This window comes from Bombina bombina, chromosome 2 (assembly GCF_027579735.1).
Source record: "Bombina bombina isolate aBomBom1 chromosome 2, aBomBom1.pri, whole genome shotgun sequence".
In the NCBI taxonomy this organism is placed as follows: domain Eukaryota; kingdom Metazoa; phylum Chordata; class Amphibia; order Anura; family Bombinatoridae; genus Bombina; species Bombina bombina.
Window position 1 is genome coordinate 1115251365 of NC_069500.1, and position 21651 is coordinate 1115273015.

Sequence of the window (21651 nt, forward strand, 5' to 3'; positions counted from 1 at the left end):
CTAGATATTTATGAATTGCAACTCCATGTATCTATTGGTTGTGCTCTACTTTGAGTACTATTAATATAAAGAGTTTTGGGGCTATCAACTTAGATTTGTAGGGACTTGGGTAGGACATATTTAATAATTTAATGATGATATTTCTAGTCTTAGGAACATTAAGTTCTCCTTATTTTACATTTATAAAAAAGCTGCTAAGTCCATATCCTCTTTTAAACCTGTTGGATTCATAGTACACATATAGTGAATCCAAAAGGTTTCTCTTTGCCTTAGCCTTTGGAATCTATCACCTCTCCATTGTGGTATATTAACTTGTTCTAAGATTGTCCCTTTTAGGTACTTGGGATCTTGGTTATGATGTTTTTTTGAAATGTCGGGATAAGCTATGGTCTTTAAATCCTGTTTCAATATTTTTTATATGTTCCAGGAGGCGGATCTTATATGGTCGTTTTGTACGTCCAATGTACTGTAATTTGCAAGTACATTCCAGAAGATAGACTACAAAAGTTGTTTTACAATTGGTTAGATTGTTAATAGTACATTTCTTATTTGGAAATGCACTAGAAACAATAATGTTTGTTGGGTTTTTCGGGTCATATTCATGTTCACACCCCTTTCAGTTTGCTCTATTGCACTTAAAAATCCCTTACTATTATTTGATAGCCAATTGTGTGCTCCAGTTTTTTGTTTTAGTTGGCTTGGTGCCAACATCTGTTTCAGATTTATGTTTTTTTCTGAATATTACCTTGGGGCATTTCCAATATTATTTTTTAGAAATTTTTCTTGCTGCTAGATAGGCCAATATTTTTTCAGAATCTTTTTTATTTCTGGCGCTGCCTCGTTATACATAGTTATCATACTAACATTCTTATTTTTAGTGATATTGTTAATTTTTTTACTATTAATAAGCAAATTGATTCTATTTAGATTTTTAACTTTATTAAGAGAGTTATTTATTATTTTTTTAGGGTATTTCTTTTGCATGAATTTTCTTTTGAGGGTTTTCGATTCTCTATTATAATCACTCAACTTGGTGCAATTCCTCCTGAGTCGTTGGAATTACCCATATGGGATATTATTTATCCACGGTTGGTAATGGCTGCTATCTGCATGTATATAACCGTTGCAATCGGTCTCTTTACTGTATAATCTAGTTAATATTTGTTGGTTTTCATGTAAGTGTATCAAGTCTAAAAATTCTATACTAATTTCAGATGTTTTAAAGTAAATTTTAAATTCATCAAATTATTATTTAGATATTGGATAAAACTGGTCCCAGTATGTTCACCTCCATTCCACATGACCACAATGTTGTCAATATATCTTCCCCACCATATGACATTGTCTGAGAATGGGTTGTTATTATAAATGTACTCCTGTTCCCATTTCCCCATAGATAAATTAGCATAGCTGGGTGCCATGGTTGTACTTATGGCCGTCCCACTAATTTGGAGATAAAAGTGTTTTTCAAATTCAAAGTAGTTTTTCTCTAGAACAAATCTGATACATTCAAGAATAAATTATTGATGTCTACTAGTTAGTTCTGTTTCTTTGAGAAAACTTGGCATTGCCTGAATACCTAAATCATGAGGAATACTTGTATATAAGGATGACACATCTAGTGTCATCCACCTATATGTATCCTTCCATTTGAACTTACTTATTTTAGATATAGTGTCAGTAGAGTCTCTGAGATAAGATTTTAAATTTGTAACTAAGGGTTTTAGAATTAATTGGCATACTCTGATACTCTCACAGTTAGAGAATCTATTCCAGACACTATCGGGCGTCCTGGGTGATTTTTCTGATCTTTATGGATCTTGGGGAGGTGGTAAAAGATTGCTCGTCTAGGATGTTCAAGTATAAGATATCTCCATTCATTTCTACTTAACAAATTTTAAAAATTAGCAGTATAAATCATAGAACTATATTCTTTTTGGACCATAATTGTAGGATCCCCCCAGAGTTTTCTATATGTATTGGGGTCATTAAGTAATTTGTTAGCTTCCATGAGATAATTTTGTCTATTTTGGAATACGAGTCCACCTCCCTTGTCTGCCTCTCTAAGTACAATATCATCCATATCTCTAATGCAATTTAGAGCTTCTTTTTCCTTTTTATTCAAATTGTCATTTTTGATTTTAAAATTTTCGCATAAGTTTTGTAATTCTTTGGAAACCAATTTGTTAAATGTAGGTATAAAATTACCCTTAGATTGATTTTCGCTTTTGTATCTATATATTCATATACATATATATATTTTACATTTGCTGTCCAATGCTGTGCAACTTACCCCCTATGTTCTTTGCCGTGTCTCACGAGATCAGAACGAGGCTCCCATTGGAGCCTATGGAAGCACGCACTCGTGAGCGCAATGCTTCCAGGTAATGGGAATGTGAGGTCACGTTCGCATTTCGCTTAACTTATAATACTAACTCACATTTGCGTGCGCCAGTATTACTGAGTGGAGCACAAATATTGTGTTCGGGAAATGCAGTTTTTCGCTCCACTCGTAATATAGACCATAGTGTGTCCCCTGATTTTGCCATATCCTAGGGCCTCACAGCTGCCGAGCGCACGTAGTGAGATGCAAGTGAGAAGGAGCCTGTAATGTAGCTAGCTCTTTTCCCTTCTCACCACTTAACTAGCTTGCAAACTCTGCAAGCTGCTATGTGAATAGTATTTTTCACAGTAATCTGCCAGTGACAATCTTACAGAGTTCAGCTCCTGTTACAACTATTTATTTATTTATTTAGGGGACTGCAGCAGATCACAATGTCTTAATTTGTAGCTAAATAATTTGTTTTCCAAATTATTTTTATTTATTGCCTATTAAAGATGGAAAAAATGGGTTTTGAGTGTGTGGATTTTAAATGCATATTAAGGGCCAGATTATGAGTGGCACGCTAACTGTTGTGCGCAAGTGATATCGGGTTTATTGTGGGCGTTGCATATGTTGGAAGTATCACGCGTATTAGAAATTGAAAGTAAACGAGTTCGCTCAAGCGCAATTCAATTTAATGCTCTTCGGGATAATACAATCTCAGATCTCTGCCTGGTTAACTGTTACTCTTGAATAAAAATTGCCACAAAATGCATCGAAATGACATTAAAAAGTACATTTATACTTATAATTACACCATATAATAAAAATTATTGAAAAAAAATATATTGCATAAAAAAGTTATAAGGGCTCAAAGATATGAGGTCTCAGGTGTTAGGGAAATAAAGAACTTTAACATAGAGATACTGTACATACATATACATGTCTAAATATGTATGTATGTATAAACACACACACACACATATATATACACATATGCATTTATGTATTTATATGTGTATATATGTATTTATAGACATATACACGTATAAACACATAAATACAGATGTATACATATATAACTGATAATAATAATAATAATAATAATAATAATAATAATAATAATAATAATATGTGCATTAGAGCCCTTTGCAGTCAAGGACAATATTTATGCAATAAACATATTTCAGAAAGTGTTATACTGTGTTTTTAGTGTAAATAATTCACATTATAATGCTCTTCACATAGGGGAATATTTTCTAAGTATTTATAAACAAATATTTACACTCACTGGCCACTTTATTAGGTACACCTTGCTAGTACTGGGTTGGACCCCCTTTTGCCTTCAGAACTGCCTTAATTCTTCTTGCCATAGATTCAACAAGGTGTTGGAAACATTCCTCAGACATTTAATGACATGATAGCATCATGCAGTTGCTGCAGATTTGTTGGCTGCACATCCATGGTTCAAATTTCCCGTTCCACCACATCCCAAAGGTGCTCTATTGGATTGAGATCTGGTGTCTGTGGAGGTTATTGGAGTACAGTGATCTCATTGTCATGTTCAAGAAACCAGTTTGAGATGATTTGAGCTTTGTGACATGGTGCATTATCTTGCTGGAAGTAGCCATCAGAAGATGGGTACACTGTAGTCATAAAGGGATGACATGGTTAGCAACATTACTCAGGTCGGCCTTGGCGTTTAAAACATGCTCATTTGGTACTAAGTGGCCCAAAGTGTGCCAAGAAACTATCCCCCACACCATTACATTACCACACCAACCTGAACTGTTGATACAAGGCAGGATGGATCCGCTCTTTCATGTTGTTTACGCCAAATTCTGACCCTACCATCTGAATGTCACAGCTGAAATCGAGAATCATCAGACCAGGCAACGTTTTTTCAATATTCTATTGTCCGATTTTGGCGAGCCTGTGTGAATTGTAGCCTCAGTTTCCTGTTCTTAGCTGACAGGAGTGGCACCTGGTGTGGTCTTCTGCTGCTGTAGCCCATCTGCTTCAAGGTTTGAAGTGTTGTGCATTCAGAGATGGTATTCTGCATACCTTGGTTGTAACGAGTGGTTATTTAAGTTACGATTGCCTTTCTATGATTTCAAACCAGTCTACCCATTCTCCTCTGACCTCTGACATCAACAAGGCATTTGTGTCACACAACTGCCACTTACTGGATATTTTCTCTTTTTTGGACCATTCTTTGAAAACCCTAGGTGTAAATCCCAGTAGATCAGCAGTCTCTTAAATACTCAAACCAGCCCTTCTGGCACCAACAACCATGCCACGTTCAAAGTCACTTAATTCCCCTTTCTTCCCCATTCTGGTACTTGGTTTGAAGTCGTCTTCACCACATCTAGATGCCTAAATGCATTGAATTGCTGCCATGTGATTGGCTGATTAGCAATTTGTGTTACCAAGCAATTGAACAGATGTACCTAATAAAGTGGCCGGTGAGTGTCTATATAATCATCTATATATAGGTATTGATCTATATTTTACCAAAAAAAACCCATCATATATAAATATATATATATATATATATATATATATATATATATATATATATATAATTATGGATAAACATAAAAAAACATATTCTTCATGTGAAAAATATTGGAATGTGAAATATTAATATTTCATGTCGGGTTAGCGTACTTGAGTAAATGTGATCGGGTTTGCATGACTTGTTGTTTTTTTTCCACTTTTCATGCTCCATTGAAGTCTATGGGAGAATACAGGCAATATTGTAACTTTGACTTTTTGTGTGGGACAAGTTAGTGCGTGAGTGAAAACGTTTTACTTTCAATTTGCAATATGCGTAGTACCAGACGCAAGCAAAAAGCAAAAGGCGAGCGCAGTTAGCACAAGAGTGGGAGCTATAAATAGTACTCCACTCACAATCTAGCCCTATGTGTGCTTTATGATATATTTTTATGTTTATACTAGGAAGCCTGCACTGCTCTGTGTATTAAAATGTACATACATGATGTGAAAAGTGTTATATAAAAGTGTGTGTTTGTTGATTCTAAACGCACATTATATATGCATGCTTTATAAGATATTTTTATGTTTATACAAGGAAGCCAGCATTACTCTGTCTATTTAACTGTATATACATAATGTGAAAAGTGTTATATAAAAGTATGTGCATGTATATATATATATATTAACCCTGTCTGTCTTCCTGCATCACACAATATAGCTGCCTTTGCTCTCTTTTTTTCTACAAATCTTACATTTATTATGTGTGCAACAGGACAAAATCAACATTAACCCTGTCTGTCTTCCTGCAACACACAATATAGCTGCCTTTGCTTTCTTTTTTCTACAAATCTTACATTTATGGTATATTTTTATTACCTTAAAAACTTTCCTTTCTCTGTCTTCCACTTTGATAAAAAAAAAGTGTCATCTGCATTGTTTGTTTAGGCCTTGTTTAATCCTGCTGTAATCTATGACCTTTGTTTATTAGGAGCATGTGACAGTTATTACCTTTAAATTGAATAACCCTAGCTTGTTAGATCATTGCAGCATGTACATAGTTCTCTAAGTGTAGGGAGTTATAACAAGGAGTTAGACAAAGGATTAGACAACACAGAAACAAGTATTTTCAAATCTCCATAAACGTATCTGTTAACATGCTTCACTTTCTAATGTCTGCATTTACCTTCTCCTCCCTTCTCCTTAAAGTTACAGCTCTTCCTTTTGCAAACAGCACTCAGACCAATTATTTTTCTCCTTCTCTTCTACCTTCCCCCCCTCTACAACACACATAAACTCTATTCCTATCTCACATCCCTCAGCCAGCCATGCTTCACTGAATCTAAACTTAAACACTCACGTAAGACACACTCTCATCTTCTTTCTTTCACCTTCTTTCTTATTCTTGCAGCTGGGGATGTCTCACCTAACCCAGGTCCACCCTCTGCTTCCCTCGGTTCACTACCCCGAATGACACCTCATACACCTTGCCCACGTAACCCTCTAAACCTCATTAACTGCACCTCTGTTAGTACATGGCAATTCTCTTGTGCCCTTTGGAATGCACGCTCTGTATGCTATATCTATTTATTCACAACCTATTAATTTAACGTTCACTTAACCTGATAGACCTCACTGAAACCTGGCTTTCCTTCTCTAACACAACTGCTGCAGCCTCTCTGTCCTATGGTTGCTTGCACTTCAGTCACACTCCCAGGCCAGCAGACAAACAAGGGTCTCCACGCAGTACCTTTCACTGCATTCCTTCACCCCCTCTCTTTCCTTCTCATCTTTTGAAGTTCATGCTATCCACCTTTTCTTCCTTGTAGCTCTTCGTGTTGCTGTTATCTATCAGCCGCCTGGTCCAGCATCACCATTTCTGGACCACTTTAAAGCCTGGCTTCCACATTTTCTCTCTTGTAATGTCCCTTCTCTCATCTTAGGGGACTTCAACATACCCGTTGACAATTCTAACATGCTTGCTGCCCCTAAAATTCTATCCCTTACCACCTCTTTTGGCCTGTCCCAGTGGACAACATCTCCAACACACTGTGAAAGCAACTCCATAGACCTAGGTTTCACTCATCTCTGTGCCGTTTCCAACTTCTTTTACTTTCCCTTTCCTTTCTCTGACCACCATCTACTAACTTTCTATCTTACTCTACCTGCTGCATCTTTGCAAGCCCCCAAAAAACTTAAATGACTTGGATCTCACAGACTTTTCCACTCAACTGAATCTTCTGCACTCCAATATTTCATCCCTCTCTTGCCCAAACCTTGTGGCCTTACCGTATAATTCAGTACTAAAATCAACACTTGACAAAGCTGCACCCTTCACTGTTCGTTATACATCATTCACTCGACAACAACCGTGGCACACCAAACAGACCAGATATCTTGAGCGATGTTCACGGGCTGCTGAACAGCAGTGGAGGAAATCACGCACCTGTGCTTATTTCCAGCATTATAAATTCATCCTTAAATCTTTCAACTCTACGCTCAGCCTGGCCAAACAAGTCTATTTCTCCCCTTGTGTCATCTCACGTATCCAACCCCAGAAAACTGTTTTCAAACTTTGACTCCCTTCTACATCCGCCTGCACCCCACGCACACTACCAACCTCACTGCTCAGATTATTGCTGATTACTTCAAAAATAAAATTGACACCATTAGAAAAGATATCTACACCTCACACTATTCAAACCCAGCACTCCTACCCACCCCTTCTATTAAAAAAACTCTATGCTTCTTCCCTCCTGTAACAGAGGAAGAAGTCTCTGTACTCCTATCTTTGACTCATCTCACAACCTGCCCACTTGACTCTATTACTTCACAACTTCTTCCCTCTCTCTCTGCTTCACTAACCCCTACCCTAACTCGTCTCTTTAACCCCTTAATGACCACAATGTACCCTGTATGTCACTAGTCGTTAAGGGTTTTTTCAGGACATAATAGCACAAGTCTAGCAAGAACATGCTATTAATGCACTCCCTCCAGCAGGCTTTGTGGAATAGAGCAGTGTCAACGCTGGTGGCAAGACTGTGCTATAAAACAGTCAAGTCCCAAAAAAAGGCCAGCGACATACAGGGTACGTCGCTGGTCCTTAAGGGGTTAACCAATCTCTCACCGTTGGCACATTTCCTGATACATTCAATCATGTGTCAATCATGTGAATCCTAAAAAAGCCTTTGCTTGACCCCTTCTATCAAAGAGTCTCCATACTTCCCATTGTTTCAAATTATTGGAATGACTGGTCTATAATCGGCTAACTCAATTTCTCACAACGAACTCCTTACTTGATCCACTACAATCTGGTTTCCACCCTAAACACTCAACAGAAACCGCTCTTACTAAAGTAACAAATTACCTTTTATCAGCTAAAGCAAAGGGCCACTACTCCTTACTAATTCTTCCTGACCTGTCCGCTGCTTTTGACACAGTTGACCATCCTCTCCTCCTAAAAATCCTCCTTGGAAAACTTATAGCCTCCTTTGGCTTCCAGTACCACTTATATGCTGATGATACCCAAATCTATCTTTCCTCTCCTGATATCTTTCCCTCTTTACCAGATTTTTAACTACCTCTCTGCAGTTTCCTCTTAGATGTCTTCACACTACCTCCAACTCAATCTGTTCAAAACTGAGCTGCTTCTTTTTCCCCCCTCTTCAAGACATCCAACACCTGACATTTCTCTGATGGTTGGAGACTCTATTCTCAACACATCACCCCCGGTCTGTTGTCTTGACTCAGAAAACATATTCAACCCATATATACAAGCACTTACCAAATCCTGCCGTGCACACCTACTCAACATTTCCAGAATTCGTCCCTTCCTTACTCAAAAAAAACCTACAAAAATACAAATTCATTAACTCATTTAGTCATGCATTAATTACTGCAATCTACTTCTAAATGTCCTTTCAAAACACTGCCTCACCTCCCTCCAATCTATTATGAATGCTTCAGCTAGACTCATCCACCTAAGTCGCAGATCTACACCAGCTGCTCCACTCTGCCAGTCTCTACACTGGCTCCCCATACACTCCAGAATACAATTTAAAGTACTAACCCTAACTTACGAAGAACTCAACAGTCTAACTCCTAACTATATTTCCTATCTCATCTCCAAATATTCCCCACCCCCTCCTCTTCAATCAACCTCTGACCTACGTCTCTCTACTCCTGTTATCTCTACGTCTCACTTCCGTCTCCAAGACTTCTCAAGTGCTGCTTCTGTCCTCTGGAACTCTCTACCCCGCTCCATAAGACTAACTCCAACCTTGTATAGCTTCAGACACTCCTTGAAAACATACCTATTCAGAGAGGCTTACCATCTCTCCTCCATCTCTCATCCTAACCAAAATAATTTTTAAACTGCCTGGCTCACTGCTGCAACTACAATCCTTGTGACAAGCTACCCCAAACCTTATGTCTCTGCACCCTCAACCTGTACACTGTGAGCTCTCTGGTGCAGGGGCCTCTTCCTCCTTTACTATATTTTTTAGTTTGTTATGTTTTGTATTTTATCACAAATCCTTGTCTTTGTGTACCCCTAGCTTTGTACCCAGCGCTACGCAAAAAGATGATGATAATTATATATATATATATATATATATATATATATATAATATATATATACATATATATATATATATATATATACTTTTTGTATAAAAATAACGAAAGTAGGATGCACGTCTGCATAAATTAAAACCATTTAGACTATTTTTGCAAATTATATTTATTAATTATTTAGTATACCAATGGTGCACATTGTTTCTGTGTGTATATTTGTGTGAGTGTTTATGTGTATTTTTGTAAATGTGTATGTGCTTGTGTGTGAGTGGTTAAATTATTCAATTCTGTTTATTTTTCAGTAACTATAGTTTGTCGATTTCCTGCGTGACATTTTGTCCATTCCTAAGTATCCATTATTTTTTCTAAAAAAGTTGATACTGTTAAGTATCATGGGTAGTGAAGTCTAGTGTAAGTTGATAAACATTTACCAGTCTTATTGTCAAAGCTCTGTAAAAAAAAAAAAAAAAAAACACATCCGTTAAATTGACCAATAATTAAAATGGATTAAAAAATAGGCCAGCGGTGACAAATCCCTAGCAAACATTTTTTCTTAGTATACCATGATACACCACCACTGTGCCCAATACTACTATCATCTAGCCCAGCCAACTGCAAACCACAGCCCAGTTTCATTCTGCTGTGATCATCATGTATTCCACTGCAACTTTCTATTAGGCCATGCACGGGAATAAGAACGCTCAGCATACTGTGGTATTATGTCATATTGCAGCTTCATATACAGAGTATTTCATTTATATCCACAATATATGTCAGCAATTAAGCACTATATTGCAAAAGGTCTGCATACACTCAATAAATGTCTCTTAAAGTGAAGGTCAATTTGATGAATTAGTGCCCGGTTTTTAATAAACCTATTAAAAACAAGGGCACTTTAATTCATCAAAATTGACATTTTACTCCTTATCTTCAAAAACTTACTTTTTAATCCTGAAAGCCACTCCAGCGATTCCTCCGGCCGTCGGAAGACTCTTCTTAAGCAAGAAATGATTAATCCGGCTTCCTCCAATCAGCTGTCAGTATTAAAAGGTAAGTTTTTGAAAAAAATTAGTGAAATGTCAATTGTAATGAATTAAAGTGTCCTTGTTTTTAATAGGATTATTAAAAAAACGGGCACTAATTCATCGAAATTGACTCTCACTTTAAGCATTTAAAACTGCTACTTTATTAATGGTGTACACTGCTCTAAGCAATCACTTTGTAGTTTGTAGCTTGCTTAAAGGGTCAGTAAACAATTTGAGTTTGTAGTATAAAATGCTTAATTATGCATAGTAAAGCAACTTTGCAATAAGTTTTCAATATTTGTTTTGCAGCTTTTTCTGTTTAATTTTCAGTCCTGAAAAATGAAAGAGCAGGTGGTAGGCTTCACAAGCCAAACCCTGCCACATATCTGTCACTAATTTGTTGTTTGTTATATTTTCTGCTGAAACCAAATGATGGAGATTTGGTTAACACAATAACAGTGGCAAGCCCTGATGTCTCCAGACTCAAGCCCACTTTGGTTCCTCCAAAAAAGGAAAATGGTGAGTGGAGTTTGACCTCTAAAAACAATTGAAGCAATCTATTGGAACAGTGATTTTCAACCTCTTTTTTGCCGTGGCACACTTTTTTACATTAAAAAATCCTGCGGCACACCACCATCCCAAAATTTTACAAAATGACACATTGGAGCCTAATACAGCATATATATATATATATATATATATATATATATATATATATATATATATATATATATACACACACACACACACTGTACTGTGCTGCCATAACTCCTACAAACTATACATGACATATTGACATTCATTCACAAACAATCATAATGATTGTCTGTGAATGAATGTCACTATGTCATGGTTGTAAATGATGCCTGATGAGCCTGTCACATACCTCCCAATATTTCAAAATTTGAAAGAGACCCCCGGACTCCAGTCCTCCAGTCATGGGCCCGATCCGATATGCAGCGTCGCCCGCAAATGCCGGCGACGCTGAAATTTGCGCTGGTTTGGTATCCTATATACGGCGTAACCTAGAAGTTACGCCCGTATATTTCTGCCGTCGCCCGTAGTTTTTTGGGCCATAGGCAGGTATACCAAACCAGCGCAGTTTGGTATCCAATATACAGCGTAAGGACGTGGCGAAAATGGAGAAATCTTACTCCATTTTCACCTCGTCACAAAAAGCAGCCGTAGTAAGCCTTATGCTGTCTATTGGAGCCCCGTAACTCCCTAACTAGCTACAAAATAAACCTAACACCTAACGCATGCGCAATGTCTATCTAGCTGTCAACCGCGATCTGCTAAATAAAACCTAACACCTAACGCATGCGCAATGTCTATCTACCTGTCAACCGCGATTCCCCGCCGCAATCCCTAATAAAGTTATTAATCCCTAAACCGCCGTTCCCGGACCCCGCCGCCACCTACATTAACTACCCCCTAATGTGATCCCCCTACACCGTCGCCAACTATATTAAACTACCCCCTAAAGTGAGCCCCTACCCCGCCGCCATCTATTTTAAAATTATTAACCCCTAATTTAATCCCCCTACCCCGCCGCCAGCTATATTAAATTATTTAACCCCTAATCTAATCCCCCTACCCCGCCGCCAGCTATATTAAATTATTTAACCCCTAATCTAATCCCCCTACCCCGCCGCCAGCTATATTAAATTATTTAACCCCTAAAATACTAAACTATCCCTACCACTAAACCTAAGTCTAACCCTACAAATAGCCCTGAAAAGGGCTTTTTGCGTGGCATTATCCCAAAGTAAACTGCTCTATTGACAGCCCTTAAAATGGCTTTTTGCGGGGCATGCCCCAAAGAATTCAGCTCTTTTACCAGCCCTTAAAAGGGCTTTTGGTGGGGCATTGTCACAAAGTAAACTGCTCTTTTGCATCTAATCTACATCCCCCTACACTGCGGCCACCTATAATAAATGTATTAACCCTTAATCTAATCCCCCTACACCGCTGCCGCCTATATTAAACACATTAACCCCTAATCTACATCCCCCTACACCGCCGCCACCTATATTAAACACATTAACCCCTAATCTAATCCCCCTACACCGCCGCCACCTATATTAAACACATTAACCCCTAATCTAATCCCCGTACACCGCCGCCAGCTATATTAACTATATTAACCCTAATTATATTAGGGTTAATATAGTTAATATAGTTATTATATTATATATATTAACTATATTAACCCTAATTATATTAGGGTTAATATAGTTAATATCGTTATTATATTATCTATATATTAAGTATAATAACCCTATCTAACTCTAACATCCCTAACTAAACTCTTATTAAAATAAATCTAATATTAATATTATTAATTAAAATATTCCTATTTAAATCTAAATACTTACCTATAAAATAAACCCTAAGATAGCTACAATGTAATTAATAATTACATTGTAGCTATTTTAGGGTTTATATTTATTTTACAGGTAACTTGGTATTTATTTTAACTAGGTACAATAGCTATTAAATAGTTAATAACTATTTAATAGCTACCTAGTTAAAATAATTACCAATTTACCTGTAAAATAAATCCTAACCTAAGTTACAAATACACCTACACTATCAATAAATTAAATAAACTACAAATATCTAAAATAAAATACAATAAAATAATCTAAACTAAATTACACAAAAAAACAAACACTAAATTACAAAAAATAAAAAAAATATTACAAGATTTTTAAGCTAATTACACTTATTCTAAGCCCCCTAATAAAATAATAAAGCCCCCAAAATAAAAAAAATTCCCTGCCCTATTCTAAATTAAAAAAGTTAGCTCTTTTACCTTACCAGCCCTTAAAAGGGCCTTTTGCGGGGCATGCCCCAAAGAAAACTGCTCTTTTGCCTGAAAAAAAAAAACAGATACCCCTAATCTAACCCAAACCCCCCTTAAATAAACCTAACACTACCCCCCTGAAGATCTCTCTACCTTGTATTCACCCCGCCGGGCAGAACTCTTCATCCGATCCGGGCGATGTCTTCAATCAAGCTGCAGAGAGTCTTCTTCCATCCGGCGATGTCTTCAAGCAAGCGGCAGAGAGTCTTCTTCCATCCGGTGATGTCTTCAAGCAAAGCGGCATCTTCAATCTTCTTTCTTCGCTCCTCCGCCGCGGAACATCCATCCGGCACGACGACTTCCCGACGAATGAGGTTCCTTTAAATGACGTCATCCAAGATGGAGTCCGTCAATTCAATCAGCCAATCAGATTTTTCTACCTTAATTCCGATTGGCTGATAGAATCCTATCAGCCAATCGGAATTCGACAGACGCCATCTTGGATGACGTCATTTAAAGGAACCTCATTCGTCGGGAAGTCGTCGTGCCGGATGGATGCTCCACGGCGGAGGAGCGAAGAAAGAAGATTGAAGATGCCGCTTTGCTTGAAGACATCGCCGGATGGAAGAAGACTCTCTGCAGCTTGATTGAAGACATCGCCTGGATCGGATGAAGAGTTCTGCCCGGCGGGGTGAATACAAGGTAGGGAGATCTTCAGGGGGGTAGTGTTAGGTTTATTTAAGGGGGGTTTGGGTTAGAATAGGGGTATGTGGGTGGTGGGTTGTAATGTTGGGGGGTGGTATTGTGGGGGTTTTTTTCAGGCAAAAGAGCAGTTTTCTTTGGGGCATGCCCTGCAAAAGGCCCTTTTAAGGGCTGGTAAGGTAAAAGAGCTAACTTTTTTAATTTAGAATAGGGCAGGGAATTTTTTTTTATTTTGGGGGCTTTATTATTTTATTAAGGGGCTTAGAATAGGTGTAATTAGCTTAAAAATCTTGTAATATTTTTTTTATTTTTTGTAATTTAGTGTTTGTTTTTTTGTGTAATTTAGTTTAGTTTAGTTTATTGTATTTTAGTTTAGATATTTGTAGATTATTTAATTTATTGATAGTGTAGGTGTATTTGTAACTTAGGTTAGGATTTATTTTACAGGTAAATTGGTAATGATTTTAACTAGGTAGCTATTAAATAGTTATGAACTATTTAATAGCTATTGTACCTAGTTAAAATAAATACCAAGTTACCTGTAAAATAAATATAAACCCTAAAATAGCTACAATGTAATTATTAATTACATTGTAGCTATCTTAGGGTTTATTTTATAGGTAAGTATTTAGATTTAAATAGGAATATTTTAATTAATAATATTAATATTAGATTTATTTTAATAAGAGTTTAGTTAGGGATGTTAGAGTTAGATAGGGCTATTATACTTAATATACAGGGAGTGCAGAATTATTAGGCAAGTTGTATTTTTGAGGATTAATTTTATTATTGAACAACAACCATTTTCTCAATGAACCCAAAAAACTCATTAATATCAAAGCTGAATAGTTTTGGAAGTAGTTTTTAGTTTGTTTTTAGTTATAGCTATTTTAGAGGGATATCTGTGTGTGCAGGTGACTATTACTGTGCATAATTATTAGGCAACTTAACAAAAAACAAATATATACCCATTTCAATTATTTATTTTTACCAGTGAAACCAATATAACATCTCAACATTCACAAATATACATTTCTGACATTGAAAAACAAAACAAAAACAAATCAGTGACCAATATAGCCACCTTTCTTTGCAAGGACATTCAAAAGCCTGCCATCCATGGATTCTGTCAGTGTTTTGATCTGTTCACTATCAACATTGCGTGCAGCAGCAACCACAGCCTCCCAGACACTGTTCAGAGAGGTGTACTGTTTTCCCTCCTTGTAAATCTCACATTTGATGATGGACCACAGGTTCTCAATGGGGTTCAGATCAGGTGAACAAGGAGGCCATGTCATTAGATTTTCTTATTTTATACCCTTTCTTGCCAGCCACGCTGTGGAGTACTTGGACGCGTGTGATGGAGCATTGTCCTGCATGAAAATCATGTTTTTCTTGAAGGATGCAGACTTCTTCCTGTACCACTGCTTGAAGAAGGTGTCTTCCAGAAACTGGCAGTAGGACTGGGAGTTGAGCTTGACTCCATCCTCAACCCGAAAAGGCCCCACAAGCTCATCTTTGATGATACCAGCCCAAACCAGTACTCCACCTCTACCTTGCTGGCGTCTGAATCGGACTGGAGCTCTCTGTCCTTTACCAATCCAGCCACGGACCCATCCATCTGGCCCATCAAGACTCACTCTCATTTCATCAGTCCATAAAACCTTAGAAAAATCAGTCTTGAGATATTTCTTGGCCCAGTCTTGACGTTTCAGCTTGTGTGTCTTGTTCAGTGGTGGTCGTCTTTCAGCCTTTCTTACCTTGGCCATGTCTCTGAGTATTGCACACCTTGTGCTTTTGGGCACTCCAGTGATGTTGCAGCTCTGAAATATGGCCAAACTGGTGGCAAGTGGCATCTTGGCAGCTGCACGCTTGACTTTTCTCAGTTCATGGGCAGTTATTTTGCGCCTTGGTTTTTCCACACGCTTCTTGCGACCCTGTTGACTATTTTGAATGAAACGCTTGATTGTTCGATGATCACGCTTCAGAAGCTTTGCAATTTTAAGAGTGCTGCATCCCTCTGCAAGATATCTCACTATTTTTTACTTTTCTGAGCCTGTCAAGTCCTTCTTTTGACCCATTTTGCCAAAGGAAAGGAAGTTGCCTAATAATTATGCACACCTGATATAGGGTGTTGATGTCATTAGACAGAGATGCACATCACCTAATATGCTTAATTGGTAGTAGGCTTTTGAGCCTATACAGCTTGGAGTAAGACAACATGCATAAAGAGGATGATGTGGTCAAAATACTCATTTGCCTAATAATTCTGCACTCCCTGTATAGATAATATAATAACGATATTAACTATATTAAGCCTAATATAATTAGGGTTAATATAGTTAATATATATAATATAATAACTATATTAACTATATTAACCCTAATATAATTAGGGTTAATATAGTTAATATAGCTGGCGGCGGTGTAGGGGGATTAGATTAGGGGTTAATGTGTTTAATATAGGTGGCGGCGGTGTAGGGGGATTAGATTAGGGGTTAATGTGTTTAATATAGGTGGCGGCGGTGTAGGGGGATGTAGATTAGGGGTTAATGTGTTTAATATAGGCAGCGGCGGTGTAGGGGGATTAGATTAGGGGTTAATACATTTATTATAGGTGGCCGCAGTGTAGGGGGATGTAGATTAGATGCAAAAGCGCAGTTTACTTTGTGACAATGCCCCGCCAAAAGCCCTTTTAAGGGCTGGTAAAAGAGCTGAATTCTTTGGGGCATGCCCCGCAAAAAGCCCTTTTAAGGGCTGGCAATAGAGCAGTTTACTTTGGGGTAATGCCACGCAAAAAGCCCTTTTCAGGGCTATTTGTAGGGTTAGACTTAGGTTTAGTGGTAGGGATAGTTTAGTATTTTAGGGGTTAAATAATTTAATATAGCTGGCGGCGGGGTAGGGGATTAGATTAGGGGTTAAATAATTTAATATAGGTGGCGGCGGGGTAGGGGGATTAAATTAGGGGTTAATAATTTTAAAATAGATGGCGGCGGGGTAGGGGCTCACTTTAAGGGGTAGGTAAGGTAGATGGCGGCGTGGTAGGGGCTCACTTTAGGGGGTAGGTAAGGTAGATGGCGGCGGGGTAGGGGCTCACATTAGGGGGTTATAGATTTAATATAGCTGGCGGCGGGGTCCGGGAGCGGCGGTTTAGGGGTTAATAACTTTATTATGTGGCGGCGGGGTCCGGGAGCGGCGGTTTAGGGGTTAATAACTTTTTGTTGTTAGGATAGTGAGGGGGGATAGAGGATAGAGGGTTAGACGTGTCGGGCTATCTTTGGGAGGCATGTTAGACAGTGTGGGTGATTTCATACTTTAGTCAGGTTTTGTAGGCGCAGGCAGTTTCTAAAGTTTCTGACGGCGCCGTATATAGGATAGCTCGAGTTGCGAGCTGAAACTGCGGGCGGCGGGGGTTCCCTCGCTTGCGCCGCAAACTACACTGCATATCGGATCGCGCCCCATGTTCCTTGTGCTGAGAAAGAACGTGAGTGATGTGACCTGGCTGGAACTGTTCTGGAGTAGGAGCAAAGCATGGGGGATTGAAGTGTCTCGTTGTGCTGCGTGTAGAGCCGGCACTAGACACGTGTTGTGGTGGGTGGGGGTTCCTTCCAAGTGTGAACACGGGTTGGGGAGGTGAGCTGCCGCAGCGCAGTTACCCTCAGTCATCTCACTCAAAATAAAAAAATGGCCCAGAATAAAAAACAAGCAAAATTTAAAAAATATGTCACACTGTTGTCAGTCTGCCGCGGCACACCTGAGGATCTCTCACGGCACACTAGTGTGCCACGGCACACTGGTTGAAAAACAATGTATTGGAAGACTACAGAAAATACGTTGTAATTACAAGGTGTTTCCTGTGCCTAAGCAGCATTTTGCAAAACTTTGGTTTCACAATTTGTTTTCAGCCTATCTAAGGAACTGAGCCAATAACAATGTGTACAACAAAGTAAGAGGCTATTTGTGTCCCTTTATAGGGACAGTAAATGCCTTGAGATTCATTCTGCCCCCTTTTCATGTAATTTAGTTCTGAAAATTGAGAAATTTCTAATTTTCAGAATTAGAAATGCACCTGCTGACTTTCAAGGCTAAGGGCTAACATCGCAAGAAGTTAACTTTTTGTGTGAATCGGGTAGCACTGGTATTTCATGTTGAAAGAAAAAGTTTCACGCTTGCATGAAACCCAATGTGCGCAAAAAGTTAACCAGTCATATTCACCCCATTGAATTCAATGGAGCAGTGAAACTGCCACATCCACCAAAGCAAACTACCCAGCTATACTACTTAACCCCTAAACCACCATTAACCCCACCACAATAACCCCCTACTCAATTAACAACTAACCGCCACAACCCCCATCGCAAACTACCCTCAAAACTAATAACCCCCTAACCGCCACAACCCCCATCGCAAACTACCCCTAACCGTTAACCCCGAAGACCCCTAACCTATGACCCAATACTATTACAAAAAAAACATTGTCAAAAATAAAAAAACTACCAGTGAAAGCCTTATCTTAAGTCCCCTTAACCCCCCCCCCAAAAAAAAAACTGTAGTAACACTAAAAACCTACTATAAAAATTGCCCTGAAAAGGGCATTTGTCAGGCAGTGCTCTAGTTGAAATAATCACAGCTCTTTTCAAAGAAAACAACCCTATACTAAAACCAAAGTAACCCCCCAAAAAAACTACTCTAAAAATTGTTATTTTTTTCATGCATTGCCCTGAAGTAATCACAGCTCTTTTGCACTAAAGTAAAAAAAAAATATTTTAATAACCCATAATCTAAAAAAAAAACTAATCTAAAAGCCCTATCCTAAAAAAACTAGCTGAACCTGAAAATGGCATAAGTGACTTAGCTCTTTTGCATTAAAAAATAAATAATAACCTATCCTAAAAAAAACCTAAGCTTAAAAAAACTATCCTAAAAAAAATGCTCTGAAAAGGGCATAAGTGATTTAGCTCTTTTGATTAAAAAACCCTATACTAAAACTAACCCCCCTAAAAAAAAAACTGTCTAAACCCCAATGGTTTGTACTTGCCAACTTGAATCCAGCCCCTTAGGGGTCCATGGTGGCATTCCTCTTCAGTCTTCATCCAAGGTATCGGTCCTCTGGGGCTGTCCTCTTCTTTTCTTCCATCCGATACTTTTTTTTTCTTCCAGTTGCAGTTACCGCAGCACAGTGAAGATTAAATTCAAGGTCCTCCCTTATATAGGGATGCAAACAAAGTTCAGGGAAGTGCTCCAATATTCACATTCAGTGTGGCTGTAACGGCTTACCGCAGTGGCCTTCACGCTGGCCGTACACATCCCCTCTGACATCACAATGACGCGTTTAAAGCTGTTAGTGTAGGACTGGTGCAGAAAAGGAAGCGATCCACCACAGCCTCAATAAAGAAATACAAGTGTCCAGCAACAAATGCACCCAGCCACAGAAACAGTGAGAAAAGGAAGGCTGTTAAAAATATATAGGGATGCCCTTGCATTTCTATTGGCTGTTTTTTTTTAATTCTAACTCAAATCTGCCAATAGAATGAAACATTTTTCTATTGGCTGATTTGAATTAGAATTAAAAAAACAGCCAATAGAAATGCAAGGAACCCCTATATAATGGGAAACATTGCATTCAATCTTTAGTGTGCTGTGGTGACAGCATGAAGACGGATCTGGTGGAAGAAAAGAAGAGGATTACTGCTGCCCCCAAAGGATCGGGATTCAAGATGGTGAGTACAACATTTGGGGTTTTGTTTTAGGGGGTTAGGTTTAGTATCAGGTTTTTTAAGCAAAAAGTTAAAATCACATGCCTTTTTTCAGGGCATTTTTTAGCTTTAGTTTTTTTTAGGACAGTGCTTTTACTGGTTGGGGTTTTTATTATTGGTATTTATTTTTTTTATTTTTTTACTGGTAGTGTTTTTTAATTTTTTGTAACTTATGGGATCTTAGGTTGGGGATCTTGGGGGTTTAGCTGTTAAGGGGTTAATAGATTAGGGATTATTGCCATGGGCTAGTGGCGGTTTAGGGGTTAATATAGTAGGGGGTTGTTGTAAAGGGGTTGTAGATGTTTAGGGGTTAATATTGTAGCGGGTTATAGTAATGGGAGTAGTGGCGGTTTAAGGGTTAAATAGTGTAGCGGTCCAGGTTATTGAGATAGGGTAGTGGAGGTTTAGGGGTTAAGTAGAGTAGGGAGTTATTGCGATGGGGTAGTGAAGTTTTAGGGGTTTAAGTAGTGTAGGGGTGAATAGTGTAGGTCTGTTTTTATGTGTGTCTTTTTCGTGAAAACTTTTTTCTATCAAAACTCTTCACGCAAGCTTTAAAATCACATAAAAAGTTTGAGCGTAAAATACAATTGCCTTCAAGCAATCACATTTACTTTCAACTTGTAATTCGAGCACATGTTTGCGCTCAACTGGCCCAAAGAAAGTATAGGGGGCACAAATTATCGCAAATTTGGGTAAACGGTGGATGGAATTTAGCTGTTGAAAAATAAATTGCAGTAAAAAGTATTTTAATTTGTTTTAAAAAAGCTAAGACTTGTGTGATTTGTTATTCTATAGTAAAACAATAGAAAAGCTTTGTAATTACAAGGAGCTTACTGTCCCTTTTATAAGAATGCCCACAGACACACCAAAGACATTATTGTTCCTTACTGTTACTCATTATTTAATTTTACTATTTTGTAACTTGTAAAACACAAAAAGAATAACAAAAAAACAATCTGCTTTGTAAAAGTATGAGTGTAAAATGCATGTGCACATGGTTTACTGGTGCATCAGAAACAGGTTGCATTTTCCAATTTACTTCTATTATCAAACGTACTTTGTATCCCTGGTATCCTTTGTTTAAAAGCAGATGGTAGGCTCAGGAGCATGCACGTGTCTGGAGCATTTATTATATGGAGGCAGTTTTGCAAAAATGCTTTTGACAATGTTACAGATTGCACAAACACTGCTGCCATCTAGTGCTTAAAAGCATTCTTGCAGAACTGCTGCCATATAGCTTTCCATACACATGCCCGCCACCTACCTACGTATTCTCTTCAACAAAAAATACCATGAGAAAATACTGCATTTAATTTAAACAGAAAATTTAAATTGAAACCAAACAAAAAATGTCTGAATGATGAAATACAATTCTTGGGTATCACTTCCTTTTAAAACTTGAGGGAAGGTGTCTGCAAAAACCCCTTTATGACCACAGACATTACCAGAGGAAATGCAAAAGCATCTAAAAGAATGAACATTAAATGATTTTTTTTCCAGCACTAGAAAAACCATATAATGTAGACAACGTTTTACACCAAAATAGCTTTGCATATATCTTTATAATGGGGCAGAAGGTTTATAAACATAGCACGACAGTCCCCTTTTTAGAAGAAAATATTATGTTTCCGGCATGAATAAAACTCCATTTTAAATGAATATTATGACAGCCTTTCTCCCATGGTAAACTCTACCAGTTTAATCAAATTTGCAGAAACAAGTCATACATTTTCTAGATGACAGACAGCACAGCATCTACGTATTGAACCTGACTTTGCCGTTGCTGGAGCAACAAGCGGGGCTGCAGCTGATTCCCAGCTCCCTCTGCAGAGCTCATTGTCATTTCAGGCATCCTCTGCTAAAACGCCAAGAGGGGAGAATAGAATCCTAATTATTTGAGCCCCTATTGGCTGAAGCAAGTGTCATTCTCCAGGAAGGCGGGGCTGTGTCAGTATTGTCCTTTAC